General features: G+C 37.9%; 4 protein-coding genes across 14 annotated transcripts in view; 3 read left to right on the top strand and 1 right to left on the bottom strand.

Moving 5' to 3' along the window:
- Window positions 1-6,190, bottom strand: part of HNRNPA1 (heterogeneous nuclear ribonucleoprotein A1) — a 414,942-nt gene extending 408,752 nt beyond the window's left edge. The window contains exon 1 of the mRNA XM_050748947.1: window positions 6,187-6,190. The gene's annotated coding sequence lies outside the window, so the exon portion shown is untranslated. The remainder of the gene's footprint in view (window positions 1-6,186) is intronic.
- Window positions 1-16,989, top strand: part of LOC126931116 (cyclic AMP-dependent transcription factor ATF-7) — a 468,437-nt gene that overhangs the window by 71,218 nt on the left and 380,230 nt on the right. The gene's annotated exons all lie outside the window — the stretch shown is intronic.
- ATP5MC2 (ATP synthase membrane subunit c locus 2) overlaps window positions 1-16,989 on the top strand; it is a 497,231-nt gene that overhangs the window by 265,956 nt on the left and 214,286 nt on the right. Inside the window, exon 1 of one of the 11 annotated variants that reach the window (XM_050749053.1) lies at window positions 16,773-16,776. The exons of the other annotated variants lie outside the window; for them this stretch is intronic. The gene's annotated coding sequence lies outside the window, so the exon portion shown is untranslated. Of the gene's footprint in view, window positions 1-16,772; window positions 16,777-16,989 lie in introns of those variants that run through there. 11 annotated transcript variants of the gene reach the window in all.
- The window catches only part of CALCOCO1 (calcium binding and coiled-coil domain 1), a 394,782-nt gene that overhangs the window by 211,057 nt on the left and 166,736 nt on the right, over window positions 1-16,989 (top strand). The gene's annotated exons all lie outside the window — the stretch shown is intronic.

The raw sequence follows: 16,989 nt of genomic DNA, 5'->3' as shown, positions 1-16,989 counted from the left end.
AAAAACAGAGATCATCAGACTAGTTTTCAAATTTGTTTTTTGCCCAAGGAGTTGCCTTAGCAATTATGATTTACATAAGCATTCATTGGAAAGGGTTTGCAGTGTCAACTCGGGAATGACTAGGGTAGGGAAGCCAAGGTGTATGCTGAAGGGCAGAGAATGGTCAAATCAGGATTTAAAATGTCCTGGAGATAATATACATGCCCCAACATTTGGGGGTTGGCTATCTGTACCTTCATTCTGAACTGTACAATTTTTAAGGAAAAATTTCTAATGTCCCCATCTTTTGTTTGTCATATTCATCATCAGAGGTAGATATATCTCAGGGTTCTTTCTCTCTTCTTTTGTATAAACTGGCTTATTCCTTATGCTGGGAGAGTATTAAACTGTCTATAAAATTCCCTAAATTAATCACTGGATAGTTTAAACATAATCAGCATGTTAACTGTCTCAGTTAATTGGCCCAAGAAATTGTGTTCATCCACAGAATCATATTTTTTTCCTCTCTTACACTTTCCCTGTCATCCTGAGCTAATGCCGTAAGCACGAAAAATTGTTCTTGACTAAAGCTGAATTCATATCCAAAATTAGAGCAGGGCCTTAAATAGGAATTTAAGAAATACCTCCAAAATAGGTAGAAGAGAGGGGTTTGGATGTTTTCACCACAAAGACATGATAAATGTTTGAGGTGAAAGATCTGCTAATTACCCTGATTTGGTTATTACATGATGTATCCATGTATGGAAACATGAATATGTACAATTATTACGTGACAATTAAAAACAAAATAAAACTCGTAAAAAAAAAATCCACTGACCTGGAGGATCACCACATCTTGTGTAAGTCAGTCACTTCTGAGATGGCCACTGTGTTTTCAGGGAACAGAGGGAAAATTCAAAAGAAGGAGGAGATATAGTCCCTTCCCACTGGGAGAGTTCAGTACCATGGGGGAGATTGAAAAGCACTTGTGAAGCAGAGACCATGGCAAAGACAGACAAGGACAGAACCAGGAGGCAGTTTGCTGAGCTCCAGAGGTAAGGCTAGAAAGATGTTTACAAACTAAATAGAGAAAAACCAAGTCAGGGAGTAAAGGACCAAAGTGATGGGCCATGGACAAGATTCCATGTGTGTGCCTCTGTGTGTGTACTTTACAAGGACTGGCAGGAAAGAGCGGGGAAAAGCGGTAAACTTAGATCTGTGGAGAGAAGCAAGGAAAGTCTGGGGGAGAAGGCTAGGATGTGAAAGGCAGGGAGGCGTGCTATTAAAAAGGATGCTGAAAACTGGGTCCCAAGCCTTCTGGCCTCCATAACTGTTTATACAAATCCACACTCAACATTGGTGGGCAGGTCAGTAGATTTTTGTAAGGTTATCTGGCTTGTGTGAAACATGTGTTTGGGTCCAGATAATGAAAAAGAAGGCTGTTCTTTACATTATGGCTTTGAGCCTCTACTGAGGAATACTTAATTATTAAGTCCACTCTAACATTAAGTGATGGGAACTGGGAGATACCTGTCTTCAACAGCGTAACAGGCTTCAAATCTCTGAAGAGTTATTCAGAGGACAACTGGCAGCTGTGCTTCATTCTTTCTGAGGAAGTAAAAACCACAAAGAAATAGAATGAAGCTACAGAGGCTGTGACTCAGCTGGAGGAAAAAAAAAATCCTGATGGAAAAGACTCTCCCTTTGGTACTCCTTGGGACAGCCCTTATAATACTCATCCATCTGGGATGACTTAAATGCCAATTTGCTGAACTCGTGAGAAAACAGGGGTCTGTGCAATGTTTCTTGATATAGTTCAAAAGCTATCTCATCTGTAAGATGGGTAAAATGATATTTCACAGAGATGATATGTGCAAAAATGCATAGCCCTGTGAGCAGGTCCAGGTTGTGTGTGTGTGTATGTGTGTGCGTGTGTGTGTGTGTGTTCACGCATGCGTGCTGTAGTCATTTCCTCAGTAAATACGGATCTTTCTCTTTCTCTCTCTTTGTTTTTGCTCATCCTCAGTTTCCTTAAATAGAAAATGGGTATAGACTGCCTTAGAGAATTTGGTAGGAAGATTAAAGGAGTTCAATGGATGGGAAAACATTTAGAAATTGCAAATCACCACACACAAAGAAATAAAAGTTATCATTAGGCCCTCTGTGAAAGTGTTTTACTAACTGCCACTATATGCGCACGTGTGAGTGTGTGTAGTCATGTTTGTTCTATGTGCATCTACATGCACATGCATTAGAAAATGCATCCAGGCCAGGTGCGGTGACTCACACCTGTAATTCCAGTACTTTGGGAGGTTCAGGCAGGAGGATGGCTTGAGGCCAGGAGTTAGAGGCCAGCCTGAGCAAAATGGCCAGATCCTGTCTCTACGAAAATTAAAAAATTAGCCAGGTGTGGTGGCACAAACCTGTGGTCCCAGCTACTCAGGAGACTGCTGAAGCAGGAGGATCACTTGAGCCCAGGAGGTGAGGCTGCAGTGAGCCATGTTTGTGCCAGTGCACGGTAGCCTGGGCAACAGAGTGAGATGAAAGAAAGAAAAGAAAGAAAAAAGACAGAAAGAGAGAAAAAGAGAGAGAGAGAGAGAGAAGGAAGGAAGGAAGGAAGGAAGGAAGGAAGGAAGGAAGGAAGGAAGGAAGGAAGGAAGGAAGGAAGGAAGGAAGGAAGGAAATGCATCAGAATGGATGTGTATTAGTGGAGGGGAAGGTGGCGTACCTTATACCTTGGGAGGTTTGATATTTGGGTGAATGGATGATCAGTGAGTGTATACATTGTATAGCTGTTGAGTGTAGTGTATATATGTATAGGTGTAAGTGTCTATCTATAACATGGCATAGGTGCTAGGGACAAGTGTGGCCATGGTATATGTTGTTATTTTTTTTTTCTGGAAATATGATAACAGAAAGACACATGCAGATAGGACTCAATTACCAAACTCAAGCGGAAAAATGAAGATTTATATAGCTTTGAATTGAATTGATCAGACAATGTAGGCAAAAGCTTTGTTTTCCATTTTTAAGCTGTCCATCAGCTCACTCTCCAAACTAAACCATTAAAATATAAGCATCAGGAGGATGGGGACTTTGACTATCTTATTAACTGGTATATCAACAGCACGTAAAACAAACTGCACCTGGCACAGGATAGACATGAAATAAATATTGAGACAAATACTGGAATAAATATCTTATAAATGAACAAATGGTTTATTTAAAGCACCTCGGGGCCCCATTTGGCCTCTGTCAATTAATGGAAGAGTTTGGATGACAGCAGGGACAGACTGGGACCAGCAGGACACTGATTCTTGAGGCAGAGAAGGCGTATGAAGAATGAAGCTGGAAGAATTCATCCTGGCAGGCTCCTTGGAGGGATGGGAATATAGAACAGAGAATTATCAACATTCCACACAAGAACTTATCCCCTGAATATTTATTCTCCAACATTTTATGAGTGTCCATTGTGTGACAGCTGCAGTATTTGGTGATGTGGTTATAAAAATGAACAAGCTGTGGTCTTGAAGTATGCATTCTGGTGAAGACCAATGTAAAAACAAAATAAACAAAAAAACCTTTATAAAATGGGCATGGGCCTCAGAAAATGTTTGTAAAAAGTATTCTGGGAGCAGATGAGATGAGTGAATATTTGCCTGGGAGAGGAGCTAGGTTCTCAACCCTCTGAGCTAGGGTTTGAAGCATGAGTTTCTTGCTCACTTCCCAAGTGCAGAAGGGGAAAGGAGTTTCCAAGCAGAGTAGGGCAAAGTCCATGTTGTTGTGTGGGAACAGGAAGGGGCTCAGCTTGTTGTGCGTCATGGACAATGACACAAAGTGTGCACAAGGAATCCAGGCTTTTAGATGCAGAGTTGCTCGCGTTGTTGTCTTAAAGGAGATCATTGTAAAGCAACCTAATAGCGTGTGTACTATATCTTGACTGCACATGCAGCATTGCTTTCATACTTTTACTCAACAGCAGAAGGAGGGCAAAGTATAGATAAAAGTATAAAGAAGTTACATGGAGGTCTTTATGTGACAACATCAAATGAACAGAGCTGTAAAATGCAAATGAGAGGAAAGTGGGAAATGACTATTGAAGAGACTACATCAAAGAACATAAATCCACTTCAGAAAATATGGCACACATATAGAAAAGGGGCTTAAAAACATTTACAAAGCAGCATATGAATAAGTGCAAATATGTGGTACAGACAGTCCCCTGGTGCTATGTGAGCATAGAATAAACAAGAAACTAACACTGGGTGAGGGTTACTTGGGAATGAATTGACCAAAGTTTAAAAAATAGACAGGATGAGGAAATTGTCAGACACCAACCAAAATTTACTCCCCTGACTTACTCCCAGCCTGGGCTGATTTTCTACCTGTCACAATGAACACGTTACTCATTTGCCCCTTTGAACAGTCAGTTTTCATTTCCTACTCTGCAGACACCCCCTCAGACACTCTATTCAGTTTCTCACAGGCAATTATGACTCTCAGATTTCCTATGGCTCCAGGAGTATGGGGGGTCAGGTTGCCCTAGACCACAAGGAGGCAATTATCCAGATAATTTGGGTATCAAATCATTTGTTTGAATAATCAAGCTCATGTGTCCAATTCTCTGCTTCCCAAAGTTCTGGCTGCTGACTTTCCCAAGATTAGCACATGCAGTACCAAGTCATAGGAAGACTTAAGAATGTCCAGTAAAATGTGTTTGTGTTGACATTGTGTAGGGTCCTTTGGGTCCTCAACCACCTTTTATTTTATTTTATTTTATTTTAAGTTCTGGGATGCATGTGCAGAACATGCAGGCTTGTTACATAGGTATACATGTGACATGGTGGTTTGCTGCACCTATCAACCCATCATCTAGGTTTTAAGCCCCACGTGCATTAGGTATTTGTCCTAATGTTCTCCCTCCCCTTGTCCCCACCCCCCAACAGGTCCCAGTGTATCAACCACTTTTTCTATCTTCCATTTGGTTTGACATGCACAGCAATCTTTAGGAGGCCATGTCAGTTTCCCATAGATGGAAGGGTGCAGACAAGTTCCTGATTTTGTTAGGTTTGAAAGTCATTGTATTTCACTCACTTAGAAAAGAAATGTGAGTCTAAAAGATTCCTCCCCATAGATATCTAAGCTGGAATAAGGTTGGCCAACACCGCTGTTTACCCAGGCTGCCTCTCCTAGAGGCAGATTTGAAAAACATTTGGGTTAAAGCCGATAGTATTTGGTCATTTAAATAATGATAGAGAGGGAGGGGAAGGGAGAAGAAGGAGTCAGGAATGATAACCAGGTTTCTGGCACGAGCAACTGGATGCCTCCAACTGAAATAGGAACTACAAAAGAAAGAGCAGGTGAGTTCTACTTCTGAGCATGTTAGATTTGAGCTACTTTGGGTAGAGAGCAGCTGCATATTTCAGTCTGTACTGGACTTGATAGATCTGTGTAAGTATCCTGATTTGGTTTATTCTCATGAGACCTATACCTCCTACCACATTTCATGTTCTGTAAGAATATGTCTGATGCCTAGGGTTTCTTTAGTATCCACCTGCAGAGAACCTCATATGGGGTTCATTCACAATGGGAGATAATATTTATTGATTGGTAGGCTTGGAAATAAAGGTTTTCAAATGTTTTCCCAGAGAAACCTTCTCCTTCACACTCCAATCCTTGCTTTTGTTTTTGTATCTGCTTTAGAAGGGAGGGGCTCTTTGGTCTCATTACAGTCAATTTAGACAAACGACTTTGCTACTTCAGTCTGCTCTTTTTTTCTCTCTCTCTCTCTAAAAAAAAAAAAAAAAAAAAAAAATTGGTAGTGCTATGTTTAGGTTTTTCTGTTGTTAAACTATATATTAAAATAAAGATTGGGAAAATGATTTAATAAGTCTGTCATCCTAACTGGATTCCTTTTTATTAAACCTTATGCCATAAAATAGTTAAGGGTCAAACTCAGATTGTCCCAACCTCATACTAAATGTTGACCTATCAAAGAGCAATAAACGGATACAGGGCGAGGACTCTGACCCAGGAGACCCAGAGACTTTTAAACCATGTATTTGGGATATAGACAAGTTCCTCTGATACCATAAGGAGCACTAGGGCTGATTCTTAACTTCCCCCTTTCCTCACCACTATGAAAATTGCCTTCACGTCCATCCCTAGGTCCCCAGGCCCACAAACTTGGAGCTAATCTTTAAACTTCCCCCTAATCTTTGCCATACACAGTTACACCATTACCAAGTCCTCATTCCTCCATCATAGTATTTTGTAGTTTATTCTTCTTTCTTGGCCCAGTTTCTCTAAAAATTAGAGCCAGAAGTAAAAATGTATGTGATAATACTTTATTGAGGAATGCAGTCCCAGGGAATCCGTGAAAGCTGCTTTCACGGGATCCCCTTGTTATGCGGTAGCTACTGTTGTTCATCATATCAAATTAAAGCTCTTCCACTTGGCCTTACTTCATCCTTTGTACAGCTCCCCCTCCTCACCACTCCCACCTACCACCCCACCTCCATCTAACAGCTTTCTAAATGGAATCTCTTCTCTGGTTTAAGTACTCTAGTTCCTCTCTTTCATACATGACATCCTCATGCAAAACCTCAGGCCTTCATGCCAAAAATGTTCACCTCCTCTGCAGTAACTCGATTTCTCTCCTTATAAAAATAATAATAGCTGAGATTTCCTGAATACTTATTACGTGCCGTGCATTGTGCTAAGGGTTTTGCATGTGTCATCGCAGTTAACTTAAAAAATCTCTTTGAAGCAGATACTATTTTATGACAGAGTTAACTGGTTTTTGGAAAGACCAGTCATTTTGCTCAAGATTATATAGCTAATAAATTGCCCAGCAAGGACTTAAACTATCGTTTGTCTAAACTCCACGTGAAACTTCCTCTTTGCAGGGCGACTTCCCTTAACCCAACAGTGACAATGCTACTGCTCTGTAACTCCACAGCAGTTACAAATATAGTTTCGTTTTGCCACTTTACCACTTTTTACACATTATTAAGTGTTCTTAAGTCTTTTATTGTTGTTGGTGATGGTGGTGGTAGTGTGTGCGTGTGTGTGTCAGAGAGAGAGAGAGAACTTTCCTAAACTAGACTCTAGAATGGGAGATTCCAGAAGACAAGGAATGACTTTCATTGATTTATTTTATTTATTTATTTTTTATTATACTTTAAGTTCTAGGGTACATGTGCATAACATGCAGGTTTGTTACATATGTATACTTTTGTCATGTTGGTGTGCTGCACCCATCAACTCGTCAGCACCCATCAACTCATCATTTACATCAGGTATAACTCCCAGTGCAATCCCTCCCTCCTCCCACCTCCCCATAATAGGCCCTGGTGTGTGATGTTCCCCTTCCCGAGACCAAGTGATCTCATTGTTCAGTTCCCACCTATGAGTGAGAACATGAGGTGTTTGGTTTTCTGTTCTTGCGATAGTTTGCTGAGAATGATGGTTTCCAGCTGCATCCATGTCCCTACAAAGGACACAAACTCATCCTTTTTTATGGCTGCATAGTATTCCATGGTGTATATGTGCCACATTTTCTTAACACCGTCTGTCACTGATGGATATTTGGGTTGATTCCAAGTCTTTGCTATTGTGAATAGTGCCGCAATGAACATACGTGTGCATGTGTCTTTATAGCAGCATGATTTATAATCCTTTGGGTATATACCCAGTAATGGGATGGCTAGGTCATATGGTACTTCTAGTTCTAGATCCTTGAGGAATCGCCATACTGTTTTCCATAATGGTTGAACTAGTTTACAATCCCACCAAGAGTGTAAAAGTGTTCCTGTTTCTCCACATCCTCTCCAGCACCTGTTGTTTCCTGACTTTTTAATGATTGCCATTCTAACTGGTGTGAGGTGGTATCTCATTGTGGTTTTGATTTGCATTTCTCTGATGGCCAGTGATGACGAGCATTTTTTCATGTGTCTGTTGGCTATATGCATGTCTTCTTTTGAGAAATGTCTGTTTATATCCTTTGCCCACTTTTTGATGGGGTTGTTTGTTTTTTTCTTGTAAATTTGTTTGAGTTCTTTATAGGTTCTGGATATTAGCCCTTTGTCAGATGAGTAGATTGCAAAAATTTTCTCCCATTCTGTAGGTTGCCTGTTCACTCTGATGGTAGTTTCTTTTGCTGTGCAGAAGCTCTTTAGTTTAATTAGATCCCATTTGTCAATTTTAGCTTTTGTTGCCGTTGCTTTTGGTGTTTTGGACATGAAGTCCTTGCACATGCCTATGTCCTGAATGGTATTACCTAGGTTTTCTTCTAGGGTTTTTATGGTAGTAGGTCTAACATTTAAGTCTCTAATCCATCTTGAATTAATTTTCATATAAGGAGTAAGGAAAGGATCCAGTTTCAGCTTTCTACTTATGTCTAGCCAATTTTTCCAGCACCATTTATTAAATAGGGAATCCTTTCCCCATTTCTTGTTTTTGTCAGGTTTGTCAAAGATCAGATGGCTGTAGATGTGTAGTATTATTTCTGAGGACTCGCCTCTGTTACATTGGTCTATATCTCTGTTTTGGTACCAGTACCATGCTGTTTTGGTTACTGTAGCCTTGTAGTATAGTTTGAAGTCAGGTAGTGTGATGCCTCCAGCTTTGTTCTTTTGACTTAGGATTGTCTTGGCAATGCGGGCTCTTTTTTGGTTCCATATGAAGTTTAGTTTTTTCCAATTCTGTGAAGAAAGTCATTGGTAGCTTAATGGGGATGGCACTGAATCTATAAATAACCTTGGGCAGTATGGCCATTTTCACGATATTGATTCTTCCTATCCATGAGCATGGTATGTTCTTCCATTTGTTTGTGTCCTCTTTTATTTCACTGAGCAATGGTTTGTAGTTCTCCTTGAAGAGGCCCTTTACATCCCTTGTAAGTTGGATTCCTAGTTATTCTCTTTGAAGCAATTGTGAATGGAAGTTCATTCATGATTTGGCTCTCTGTTTGTCTGTTACTGGTGTATAAGAATGCTTGTGATTTTTGCACATTGATTTTGTATCCTGAGACTTTGCTGAAGTTGCTTATCAGCTTAAGGAGATTTTGGGCTGAGATGATGGGGTTTTCTAAATATACAATCATGTCATCTGCGAACAGGGACAATTTGACTTTTTCTTTTCCTAACTGAATACTCCTGATTTCTTTCTCTTGCCTGATTGTCCTAGCCAGAACTTCCAACACTATGTTGCATAGGAGTGGTGAGAGAGGGCATCCCTGTCTTGTGCCAGTTTTCAAAGGGAATGTTTCCAGTTTTTGCCCATTCAGTATGATATTGGCTGTGGGTTTGTCATAAATGGCTCTTATTATTTTGAGATACGTTCCATCAATACCGAATTTATTGAGAGTTTTTAGCATGAAGGGCTGTTGAATTTTGTTAAAGGTCTTTTCTGCATCTATTGAGATAATCATGGGGTTTTTGTCTTTGGTTCTGTTTATATGCTGGATTACGTTTATTGATTTGTGTATGTTGAACTGGCCTTGCATCCCAGGGATGAAGCCCACTTGATCATGGTGGATAATCTTTTTGATGTGCTGCTGGATTCGGTTTGCCAGTATTTTATTGAGGATTTTTGCATCGATGTTCATCAGGGATATTGGTCTAAAATTCTCTTTTATTGTTGTGTCTCTGCCAGGCTTTGGTATCAGGATGATGTTGGCCTCATAAAATGAGTTAGGGAGGATTCTGTCTTTTTCTATTGATTGGAATAGTTTCAGAAGGAATGGTACCAGCTCCTCCTCGTACCTCTGGTAGAATTCGGCTGTGAATCCATCTGGTCCTGGACTTTTTTTGGTTGGTAGGCTATTAATTATTGTCTCAATTTCAGAGCCTGCTATTGGTCTATTCAGGGATTCAACTTCTTCCTGGTTTAGTCTTGGGAGAGTGTAAGGTCCAGGAAATTATCCATTTCTTCTAGATTTTCTAGTTTATTTGCGTAGAGGTGTTTATAGTATTCTATGATGGTAGTTTGTATTTCTGTGGGGTCGGTGGTGATATCCCCTTTATCATTTTTTATTGCGTCTATTTGATTCTTCTCTCTTTTCTTCTTTATTAGTCTTGCTGGCGGTCTATCAATTTTGTTGATCTTTTCAAAAAACCAACTCCTGGATTCATTGATTTTTTGGAGGGTTTTTTGTGTCTCTATCTCCTTCAGTTCTGCTCTGATCTTAGTTATTTCTTGCCTTCTGCTAGCTTTTGAATGTGTTTGTTCTTGCTTCTCTAGTTCTTTTAATTGTGATGTTAGAGTGTCAATTTTAGATCTTTCCAGCTTTCTCTTGTGGGCATTTAGTGCTATAAATTTCCGTGTACACACTGCTTTAAATGTGTCCCAGAGATTCTGGTATGTTGTTGTCAGATTCACCAAAGTTGAAATGAAGGAAAAATTGTTAAGGGCAGCCAGAGAGAAAGGTCGGGTTACCCACAAAGGGAAGCCCATCAGACTAACAGCAGATCTCTCGGCAGAAACTCTACAAGCCAGAAGAGAGTGGGGGCCAATATTCAACATTCTTAAAGAAAAGAATTTTCAACCCAGAATTTCGTATCCAGCCAGACTAAGTTTCATAAGTGAAGGAGAAATAAAATCCTTTACAGATAAGCAAATGCTTAGAGATTTGTCACCACCAGGCCTGCCTTACAAGAGACCCTGAAGGAAGCACTAAACATGGAAAGGAACAACCGGTACCAGCCATTGCAAAAACATGCCAAAATATAAAGACCGTCAATGCTAGGAAGAAACTGCATCAGCTAACGAGCAAAATAACCAGTTAATATCATAATGACAGGATCAAGTTCACACATAACAATATTATCATTGATTTATTTTTTTAAAGATCACTGTCATCTGTCATTGGAGGACAGAGCCCTGCTCTTTGGCATTGGCAGCACAGGAATACTAGAATGCTCACAAACCAATATTCAGGGGTGACTTTGTACAAAAGAATGGTGTGGCCACACATAGGATAATGAACTCACTTTTAGATTCTTCTCTAAGACACATAATAAAGTTAGAGATGGTCCATGGAAGAGGATGAGAGGCTGGCTTATGACAATAGTGATCTTTATGTAAAAAGATAAAATTTGGAGGGTAGGACATAGTGAAAATATTTAAATTCAAGATGGCTATCCTTGGGTAAGTATAATATTTGTCAATCCTGAAATAATGGAACAAGAGAAGCACATTTTGAAACAAATGAATAAACTGTTTTATGTTCAGTTGGCAGACTAATAGAACTTACTTCCCTGAAAGAATTGCTACAAGTTGAAAATACAAGAATTTCTAAGATGGCTTAGACTTCCTGTTCAAAGACGGCAACGTGAAGATGGCAGTATAAAAATGACATATTCCTTTTCTCCTCTTGAAAATCGCCAAAAATTAAAAAAATGACAAGGAGAATGAGAAATCTTCAATGAAGCTACAAGAAAGATGAACCAAGAAATAGAAAGAAAGGCATCAAAAGGAGTAGCCATGAACAGGACTGGTGAGAAGAGAGGATGCACCCAGCTGCAGATGTAAAGAATCAGTATGTACACTGCTTCTAGGAGCACACCTTCAATACAACCAAAATCTCTCACAGCAGGATGTACAGGCTGGCAGCAAGAGCTTTCCGAGACTTACTTTGCTTCAGAGAAACAAAAGAAGTGGGGCTGAAGGAATTATACAAACAAGCCTATTTTCAGAAAGCAGTGTGATGGAGGGAGAAGATAAACCTTGCCTCCCGACTAGTCCTACAGCAACCTATATCCATTGGGTGGGGAAATATAAAGGAAAAAATTCATACGTAAACCTGAGATATAAGAAAAATTTATCTTAGCCTGGAACTCTAGCTCTCAACCACTCAGTCTTCCTATAAATAGTGATACAGGGAAAACTTACCTCATTCAAAGATGAGTAGTTATAAAGAACAGGCTTCCACAGTAGGTAGCAGGAAAGAATAAAGAGAGTTTTTTTTTCTTTAATTTAAAGAAAATCTAAAGGCTATAAAGGTTAGAAATAGCATGTCCAACAATCTAACAATAGAAGCCCCAGAAGGAGAGAAAAGTGGAGGAGAAAATATTTAAAGAAACAAAGAAGAAACACTTTCCAAAATTGAAGATGAAAGACCTTAGATTGGAAGGGCTCATACAGGGTCAAATAAAACAGGCATTGTCAGTCTTTTTATTTTGAGCCATTCTAGTGGTGTGTAGTGATATCTTAGTGTGATTTTAATTTGCATTTCCTTGATGACTAAAGATAGTGAGCAACTTTTTATGCATTTATTGAGCATTTACATATCTTTTTTGTGAAGCCTGTTCACAGTCTCTGTCCATCTTTAAATTAGTTTGCCTTGTTATTGTTGACTTGTAAGAAGAGTTCTTTGTCTGTACAAAGGACTACACATGTCCCTTGTCAGAGACATATGTATATATAGCTGGGTGTAGCAGATGCCTGTAATTCCAGCTACTTGGGAGGCTGAGCAGGAGAATCGCATATATATACATACGTGCATATACATATATGTGTATATATATAAACATCACCCTTTGTATAATCAACACAAGACCATGAGAAGAGATCCATATATATTTTCATTTGCTTAAAAGTCTCTTTCAAAGAGCAGAAGTTCTTAATTTCAAAATCAAATTCATACTTAAAAAATTTTATGGATCCTGCTTTTTGTGTCCTATCTGAGAAATTTTTACCTATCCCAATGTTGTGAAGATTCCTTCTTATGTTTTATTCTCAAAAAGACTTTGCTCCATCTCAAACTAATTTCTGACTATGATATGAGGTAAGGGTCAAAGTTGTTGTTGCGATGGATATCCAGTTGTTCTAGCATAATTTGTTATAATAGTATCCTTTCCTTCATTGAAATACCTTGGCACCTTTATCCAAAACTGACCAACAAAATAATAGAAACAGAGAGTAGAATGGTAGTTTCTACGGGCTGGAGGAGAAGAAAAATGGGAAGTTATTGTTTAACGGATATAGGGTTTCAGTTTTACAAGATGAAAGCAGTTATGGAGATGGATGATGGAGATGGTTGTAAAACAAACATTATAAATTTATCTAAAACCAATGAATTGTACATTTAAATAGTTATGATGGTAAATTCTATGTTGTATGTATTTTACACAATAAAAAATTGGAAAATAATTTTGACTAATGGTATGGCTCTATTTTTGGGCTCTCTATTCTATCCCATTTTCTATCTTTAGGTCAGTATCACAGTGTTTTGATTACCACAGCTTTATAGTAAATCTTGAATTCAAGTAAGTCCTCCAACCATTCTTTTTCAAAATTGTTTTGGTTATTCTAGGTCATTTACATTTCCATATGAATTTTAGAACCAGTTTGTAGATATCTACAAAAAACATCTGCTGGGATTTTGATTGAAATTGCACTGAATCTTTCTAAATTTAGTTTCTTTAATAACCATATTAGGGAGAATTAACACTTTAAAAATACTGAATCTTCCGATTTACACACACAGTATATCTCTCTTTATTTATGTCTTCTTTAATGTCTTCAGCAGTGTTTTGTTGTTTTCAGTGTTCAGGTCCTGCACATATTTTTTCAAATTAATCCTTAAATATTTTATGAATTTGGGGATGTTATTATAGATAATAGTTTTAAACTTTTTATTTTCTAATTGTTCATAGCTAATATGAGAATGCAATCAATTTTTTTCACATGCTGACTTTATATCCTGCAATATATCTAAATTTATTAGTTCTAACAGATTTTTTCTAGATTCCTTTGGATTTTATATATATATGCAATCATGTTACCTGCAAATAAAACCAGTTTTACTTTTTTCTTTTCAGTGTGTATGCTTTTTATTTCCTTTTCTTGCCTTAGTGTATAGGCTAGGATCTCTAGCAAAACACTGAACAGAACTTATAGGAATGAGCATATTTGCCTTGTTCTTGATCTTAGGGGCAAAGTGTTCACCATTAAATATAATGTTAACTGTAGATTTTCTGTAGATGCTCCTTATCAGACTGAGAAAAGTTTTTTCTATTTCTAGTCTGGAGAATTATTAGTGTTGAATTTTGTCAAGTACTTATTCTGAATCTGCTGAGGTGATCACATGGTGTCTCCATTTTTTTTGTTTATATGGTGAAATATATTGATTGATAGTCAAATGTTAAACTGACTTTGCTGGATTCAATTTGTTAATATTTTATTAATAATTCTTATATCTGTGTTTATGAGAGATATTAAACTATATGTTTATTTTCTTATGATCTCCTTGTATGGTTTTGCTGTCAGGGTAATTTTGGCACCATAAAATGAGTTATGGAATGTTTCCTCCTCTCCTATTTTCTGAAATTTGCAGGACTAGTATTATTTCTTTATTCAGTGTCTGATAGAATTCACCAGTGAAGACATCTTGGTTTGGTGTTTTTCTTTAAGGGAAAGTTTTAAAATTATAAATTCAGTTTTTTCAATAGAGCTAGAGTTGTTCACATTTTCAACTTACGTGTCAGTTTTGGTAACTTGTGTTTATCAGAAATTTGTCCATTTCATCTGTCAAATTTATTAACATAAGGTTGTTCATAATATTTATTTATTAGCCTTTAAAGTCTGTTGAATCAGCCAAGCACGGTGGCTCATGCTTGTAATGCCAGCACTTTGAGAGGCCATTGCGGGGGGATCACTTGAGGCCAGGAGTTCGAGACCAGCCTGGCCAACATAGTGAAACCCCATCACTACTAAAAATACAAAAACTTAGCTGAGCATGGTGGCACACACCTGCAACCAAGTTGTTTGGGAGGCTGAGGCATAAGAATTGCTTGAACCTGGGAAGCAGAGGTTGCAGTGAGCAGAGATCACACCACTGCACTCCAGCCTGGGCAACAGAGCAAGACTCTGTCTCAAAAAATAAATAAATATATAAAAATAAAATAAAATAAAATAAAGCCCTATTGATTTACGGTATCTCCTTTTTCATTCCTGATATTTGTAAGCTGTATCTTCTTTGTTTCTCATAACCTTTCTAGCTACAGGTTTATCAATTTTGTTAATGTATTCAGTGATACTGCTCTTGATATCATTGATTTTATTATTTTTCTGTTCTTTATCTCAATGATTTCCACTCTAATTTTTATTATTTCATTCTTCTACTTTTGCTTCATTTTTGTGCTTCTTTTTATAGGTCTTTAAAATGGAATCTTAGATAATTGATTTGAGATCTTTCTTCTTTTCTAATAAAAACATTTACAGATATAGGTTTCCTTTTAGATACTTCTGTAGCTACATTCACAAATTTTAATATATTGTGTTTCATTTTTTAATAGTCAAAGTATTTTCTATTTTACCTTGTGATTTCTGTTTCGTGGACTATTTAGGAATATTATGTTTAATATTCTAAAATATGGGAATTTTTCAGATATACTTTCAGTTAGCTTTTTAATCGAATTCTGATGTGATCAGAGTATACTGTATATGATTTCAATTCTTTTAAATTTAGTAATGCTTGTTTTATGGTACAGCAAAATGGCTTACCTTGGTGACTGTTCCATATATACTTGAAAATAACATGCATTCTGCAATCACTGCAGGTAATGTTCTTTGAAGGACAACTCGGTCAAGTTGGTTAGTTATGTTGTTCAAGTCTTCTAAATCCTTAGTGATATTATGACAACTTGTTCTATCAATTCTCGAGAGAACAGAATTTAAAATCTATTCTAATTGTGGGTTTGTCTATTTCTCTTTATGGTTATGGCACTTTTGCTTCATGTATTTTGATGTTCTGTAATTTGCCAACTGTGTACTATTATTATTGTTATTTCCTTTTGATCATCTGAACCTTTTATCGTTATGAAGAGTCCCTCTTTATCTGTCTTACTATTTCATGTACTGAAGTCTCCTTTGCCTGAGATTGATATAGCACCTTCAGCTTTCTTATTATTTACGCTTGCATGCTACCTCTTTTCCCACCCTTTACTTTTAATCTATCTGTCTCTATATTTAAAATGCATTTCCTGTAGACAGCATATTGTTTGATCATGCTTATTTATTCTATTTGACAATTTCTAGCTTTTAATTGGAAGGTTTACACCATTTATATTTAATGTAATTATCAATATAGTTGACATTAAATCTAATCATCTCTTGTTTCCTTTTTCCTCTTTTGGATTAATTGAGTAAGTTTTAGGATTCCTCTTTTGAATTGAATAAGTTTTAGGATAGCTATACTTTTTCATTTGGTTATTTTATTGATTATTTTACAGGATTTATATTAGGCAACTGTAACTATCAATGCCTATATTCAAATAATATACCCTTTCACATACAAAGTAGGGACAATAGTTTGCTTCCATTTCCTTTGTGCTATTATCATCATACATTTTACTGCTATGTATGTTATAAACCCCAAAATACATTGTTTTCTCTTTTGTTTTAAATAACTTGTTATCCTTTTTTAAAACTTTCTTTCATTTAATATTTATTTATTTATTTATTTATTTATTTATTGAGACAGGGTCTCACTCTGTCACCCAGGCTGGAGTGCAGTGGTATCATCTCAGCTCATTGCAACCTCCACCTCACAGGTTCAAGCAATTCTCCCACCTCAGCCTCCTGAGTAGCTGGGACTGCAGGCATGTGCCACTGTGTGTGGCTAATTTGTGTATTTTTTTTGCAGAAACAGGGTTTTGCCATGTTGCCCAGGCTGGTCTCAAACTCCTGGGCTCAAAGTGATCTGCCCTAAATAGCCTGTTAACTTTTAAAGAAAATTTAAAAACGGCCGGGGGCGGTGGCTCAAGCCTGCAATCCCAGCACTTTGGGGGGCCGAGACGGGCGGATCACGAGGTCAGGAGATCGAGACCATCCTGGCTAACACGGTGAAACCCCGTCTCTAGCAAAAAATACAAAAAACTAGCTGGGCGAGGTGGCGGGCGCCTGCAGTCCCAGCTACTCAGGAGGCTGAGGCAGGAGAATGGCGTGAACCCGGGAGGCGGAGCTTGCAGTGAGCTGTGATCCGGCCACTGCACTCCAGCCTGA

The sequence above is a fragment of the Macaca thibetana genome, chromosome 11 (assembly GCF_024542745.1).
Source record: "Macaca thibetana thibetana isolate TM-01 chromosome 11, ASM2454274v1, whole genome shotgun sequence".
In the NCBI taxonomy this organism is placed as follows: domain Eukaryota; kingdom Metazoa; phylum Chordata; class Mammalia; order Primates; family Cercopithecidae; genus Macaca; species Macaca thibetana.
Note: the sequence above shows the minus strand (reverse complement) of the source record. Positions and strands in the feature narration are given on the sequence as shown.